The sequence below is a fragment of the Tribolium madens genome, unplaced genomic scaffold (genome assembly GCF_015345945.1).
Source record: "Tribolium madens isolate multiple individuals breed KSU strain unplaced genomic scaffold, Tmad_KSU_1.1 Scaffold_7;HRSCAF=85;Tcas5.2_LG10, whole genome shotgun sequence".
In the NCBI taxonomy this organism is placed as follows: Eukaryota; Metazoa; Arthropoda; class Insecta; order Coleoptera; family Tenebrionidae; genus Tribolium; species Tribolium madens.
In genome coordinates this window covers 10,952,757-10,957,083 of record NW_025401050.1, presented here as the reverse complement: position 1 = coordinate 10,957,083, position 4,327 = coordinate 10,952,757, and positions in this window count along the sequence as shown.

The following is a 4,327-nucleotide window of genomic DNA, read 5'->3' as shown; positions in this document are numbered from 1 at the left end:
ACTTGAATAAAAAAAATTGAATCGTATTTTTTTTCTTTTTTTGAAGAGTTTCAAGGTTGTACTCAAAAACTTAGTAAAACTTTGAACTAGAACTTGTTTTTTTTAATTTTATTAACAGTTATTTTAATACAACTAAACTTTCTCTTTTTTTGAATAAATGTAGGAAACTGAAGAAAAAAAGAACAAAATATCTTTGATGTGAAATGACTGTAATCTGGAGGAACGAAACGAGACCTTTTTCTTTACAACTAATTACAGATATTTTAATGTTTATGAAATTATGTATAATTTACATAGTTTTTGAGTGAACGCATGGGTGCTCAAGGGTTTTTTTAAAGACCCTTGAAGGGAAATAGAGGTTTGTATGCCCTAGAGAATTATTTTCTTTAAGAATTTGCAAGAAAACAAACAAAGAGTACTTTAATATGGTTAAAAAATCAGTGACAAAACTTAAAAAATTAGTAACAAAAAAGTTGAAAATTGATATATAATAATATAGTGAATTTATAAAATGAAAATTAAAAAATTACAAATTTATAGAAATAATATTTAAAAAATAAAATCAAAGGAAGAAAAACAATATACACAATACGAAAAGCAAAACTTTGGAAAAAAATTAAAAAAAAAATAGTAGTAGAAATAATAACAGAAAGTAATAAAAAAACGTAAAACAAAATAAATAATAAAAAATGCTAAACAAAAAAAAATTCAAGACAAAGGAGTAAAAAAAGCGTAACGAAAAACAAAAAGATAATAAAACATTCAAAAAACATGAAAGATTAAAAAATAGGGTACAAGATGAATGAAGGACTAGTTATATAATAAGAAAATGTAGAACACTGCTACCAACTTTACAAAAAATGCATAGTCAAATTTGCGCTTATTTTTCTAAAAGTAAAAATTTAGAATTTTTACTCCGTTTTGCCAACTCTTTAGTTTCTCGTCATCGAATAATAAAAAAATAAAAGTACGAGAGAAAAATTTATTAAAAGAAAAACAAAAAATTGAAATATTAGAATAAAAAAAATAGAAAAAAAGGAAAATTAAAGAAGAGAAGAGAGCAAAATAATGAATAGAAAAATAAAAAATATGAATGAAGAAATATGAAAACATTGCTAACAACTTTACAAAAAATGCATATACAAACACGCACTTTAAAATAACCATTTTGGCATCCCAATTCGGGCTTTAACAGTATTGCCAATCTCCCAAAAGTAAGAATTTAAGTAAAAAACACGTTGAAGTAACTCTCCAGTCTGTCGTTCAAAAACGAAACATTACAAAAAATAAAAGTAAAAGAAAATGATTAATTTTTTAAGAGAACAAAACTGTTTAAGTAAAAAAGAAGAAATAATAGAATAAAAACAAAAATAAATAAATCTGACTAAAAAAATTAAAAAATTATTAAAGAAAGAAAAAATAGAAGAAAATACAGTTAAGAGAAAAAAATGGCTAACAAAATGGAAATTAAAAGAAGACCTAACAAAAAAAAGAATTTATTGAATAATAACAAATGTGACAAAAAAATAATGAAAAGCTAGGTGTATAATAAGAAAAAGTAGAACACTACTACCAACATAACTAAAAAAATAAAATAAATAAAAAATAAAATAATAAAAAAAATAACTAAAAAATACAAAAACTTCAAACAAAAAAAATAAAGTAATAAAACAAAAAAAGAGTAAAAAAATCTGAATAAAAAAATAGTTAAAAAAAAAGAGAAGCTGCATAAAAATAGAAAAATACAGAGGAAATAACAATAAAAGTAACAATGTATGAAATAATAAAAAATGTATCAAAAAATAATAAAAAGATAGGTGTATAATAACAAAAAGTAGAACACTGCTACCAACTTAAAAGAGTGTTGCCAACCTCTTAAAACCAAAATTTCGATTTGTCTTTTGAGATGAGTTTTTTGCTCTTATTGACTCTTAACCGTTGTTTAAAAAAATACAAAAATTTGAAACAAAAAAAAAATTAAGTAATAAAACAAAAAAATAAAAAAGTAGATTAAATAGGAAAATTTGCATAAAAAATAGAAGAATGCAGAGGAAATAACAAAAAAAGTAAAAATGTATGCCATAATAAAAATGTCTCAAAAAAAAATAAAAAGCTAGTATAATAACAAAAAGTAGAACACTGCTACTAACTTAAAAGAGTGTTGAAAACCTCTTAAAACCAAAATTTCGATTTGTCTTTTGAGATGACCTTTTTGCTCTTATTGACTCTTAACCGTTGTTTAAAAAATAACTAAAAAATACAAAAATATTAAACAAAAAAAAACATAAAGTAAAAAAAATATGACTAAAAAATTGTTTTATAAAAGAGGAAATAGGAATAGATTAAACAGTTGACAAAGAAAAAAAATTAGCCTAAAATATAGAACAATATAGAAGAAATAACAAAAAAGTAAGTAAAGTAACTAAAAAATAATAAAAAATTAAACAAAAAAAAAGTAAAGTAATAAAATAAAAAAAGAGGACAAAAATCTATTACAAAAAAAAAATAATCAAAAAAGAGAAGAAATAAAAGTAGATTAAGTAGAAAAATTTGCATCAAAAATAGAAGAATGCAGAGGCAATAAGAAAAAAAGTAAAAATGTATGCCATAATAATGAAAAGCTAGGTGTATAATAACAAAAAGTAGAACACTGCTACCAACTTAAAAGAGAGTTGCCAATCTCTTAAAGCCAAAATTTCAATTTGTCTTTTGAGTTACCCTTTTGCTCTTATTGTCTCTTAACCGTTGTTTAAAAATTAACTGAAAAATACGAAAATATTAAACAAAAAAAATAAAGTACCTAATAAAACAGAAAAAGAGTAAGAGTGTTGCCAACCGTTATTTAAAAAAATAACTAAAAAATACAAAAGTTTTAAACAAAAAAATAAAGTAATGAAAAGGTAGATTAAATAGGAAAATTTGCATAAAAAATAGAAGAATACAGAGAAAATAACAAAAAAAAGTAAGAATGTATGCCATAATAAAAATGTGTCAAAACATAACAAAAAGTAGAACACTGCTATCAACTTAAAAGAGTGTTGTCAACTTTATAAAGCCAAAATTTCGATAAAAAACCCGTTTTTTGTTTTGTTTAAAAAGAAATATTTAACGAATACAAAATTTACAAGTAAAAGAAGGGAAAAAAACATTTTGGTCTAAATTGGGGTCAAAAAACCTGTTTTTTGCGTTTTTTCTCCCTTCGAGATGCTCCTTACGCCCTTATTATCTCTCAACCGTTGTTTACCTAATAAAACTGAAAAAGAGTAAAAAAATGTATGACTAAAAAATAGTTTAAAAAAAAGAGAAAATAAAAATAGAGTAAACAGTTAAGAGAGAAAAAAAAATTGCAGAAAATATAGAAAAATATAAAAGAAATAACAAAAAAGTAAGTATGCCATAATAAAAAATTTAAAGGTAAGTGTATAATAAGAAAAAGCAGAACCGTGCTACCAACTTAAAACAGTGTTGCCAACCTCTTAAAAACAAAATTTCGATTTGTCTTTTGAGATGACCTTTTTGCTCTTATTGACTCTTAACCGTTGTTTAAAAAATAACTAAAAAATACAAAAATATTAAACAAAAAAAAAATAATAAAGTACCTAATAAAACAGAAAAAAAGTAAAAAAAATATGACTAAAAATTTTTTTATAAAAGAGGAAGTAGGAATAGATTAAACAGTTGACAAAGAAAAAAAAATTTAGCATAAAATATAGAACAATATAGAAGAAATTACAAAAAAGTAAGTATGCCATAATAAAAAATTAAAAGGTAAGTGTGTAATAAGAAAAAGTAGAACCCTGCTACCTACTTAAAAGAGTGTTGCCAACCGTTATTTAAAAAATGCAAAAGTTTTAAACAAAAAAATAAAGTAATAAAACAGAAAAAAAAATAAAAAAATAGATTAAATAGGAAAATTTGCATAAAAAATAGAAGAATGCAGAGAAAATAACAAAAAATGTAAGAATGTATGCCATAATAAAAATGTGTCAAAATATAACAAAAAGTAGAATACTGCTACCAACTCAAATGAGTGTTGCCAACCTTATAAAGCCAAAATTTCGATAAAAAACCCGTTTTTTGCTTTTATTTAAAAAGAAATATAAAAAAAATACAAAATTTACAAGTAAAAGAGAGAAAAATAACCCTTTTCAGTCCAAATTTGGGTGAAAAAACCTGTTTTTTTGCGTTTTTTCTCCCTTTGAAGTGCCCCTTCCGCCCTTATTGTCTCTCAACCGTTGTACTTCTTACCTGTATTTCCTTTTGACTAACGTTTTGCGCGCCAGCTTGTGGTCAGGTGTGGTGGTGGAGCAAGGGACGTAGTAAAACC